Raw genomic sequence first — 1,111 nt, 5'->3', positions numbered from 1 at the left:
GTGTGTGTGTTACAGCATGAGTATATATAAAAAAAATAAATAAATGTTGCTTCGTCTGAAATACAGTGCTAGTTGTTTTGCATTTTTTACTAAATTATTTTACCTTTCCATCCTTATCACAGGTGCTGTATGTCTGGATGTAGTCTTTTTCTGAGCATGGCGGTCTACTTTTGCACGCGGCAGAGCCTTCTGCTGTTAAAGATACAGAAGAGGCATACCTCACAGACGTGAAGAGTTTGGAACTGGAAGACAAGCCTAACACAAGCAAAACTATTCAAAGAGTTAATAAAAAGGATAGGTTAATGTAATATGAGTGAAAGCATGTTTGAGGCTTGAATAAGTGTAGAAGGAGATATTACACGGGACCGATAAAGTTGTGGAGTTTTCCTCATTCTGATGTTAATTTCTTGGTCCAAATTATGAATTTGTGAATCTTTGGGGTTTGGTTGATTCCTTAGATTTCGATGCAAAAACTATTTGAATTGATGCATTTGATTTATAATAATTAAATTCAATAATTGAAATAATGCAAATAAAATTGTTTAAATATTTGCCTAATGTATTTTAGAAAAGTAAAACAAACAGTAAAGTAAATACAGTATGTGTAAATATATCAGTTTATGTGCTTTATATGCATGTATGCACTTACAAGCGAAGTGTGTTTTTGTGTTGCAAGGTGTGCAGGAGCTGGCCCCTCGGCCAGAGTACGTGTCCCGTGGACAGGGCTCACAGGAGGAGGAGCCCGGGGCGCAACTGAATGTCCCAGGGTTACATGGAAAACATTCTGATGTGTACGCCACACCTGAAGGAGAGAAATGGCATCATATAATCTTTCAACTATACAATTCTTTCACATTAAAATGGAGAACTTCCATCTTAGCACATTCTGACCTTCAATCCGTATGTTCTTCAAGACTACAGGTTTGACTGCTTTAGAGCCGAGTGTGGCTCTAGTAGTTCTCCAGTACAGGATATTAGTGCCAGAATTCAGATTCACCTGATCATATGAGGATGAGAATTAAGTCACAATTGAGAATTAAGAAACAAAATTGCAAAAAAAAATTACTACTGTATGTACACTACTGTTTTACCTTTATGGGTTTTTTTTTTT

At 36.3% G+C, this 1,111-nt stretch overlaps 1 long non-coding RNA gene across 1 annotated transcript; it reads right to left on the bottom strand.

The window, feature by feature from the left end:
• Positions 1–109: 109 nt before the first annotated feature.
• LOC107580779 (uncharacterized) lies at positions 110–991 on the bottom strand. The gene is made up of 3 exons (XR_001608704.1): positions 892–991; positions 650–802; positions 110–192 (listed from the first exon to the last, which is right to left on the bottom strand). It is a non-coding gene; the product is annotated as an uncharacterized lncRNA (long non-coding RNA).
• Between the last annotated feature and the right edge of the window lie 120 nt (positions 992–1,111).

This window comes from Sinocyclocheilus grahami, unplaced genomic scaffold (assembly GCF_001515645.1).
Source record: "Sinocyclocheilus grahami isolate Dianchi unplaced genomic scaffold, SAMN03320097.WGS_v1.1 scaffold44418.1, whole genome shotgun sequence".
Taxonomy (NCBI): domain Eukaryota; kingdom Metazoa; phylum Chordata; class Actinopteri; order Cypriniformes; family Cyprinidae; genus Sinocyclocheilus; species Sinocyclocheilus grahami.
This window is presented reverse-complemented; position numbering and strand designations above follow the sequence as displayed.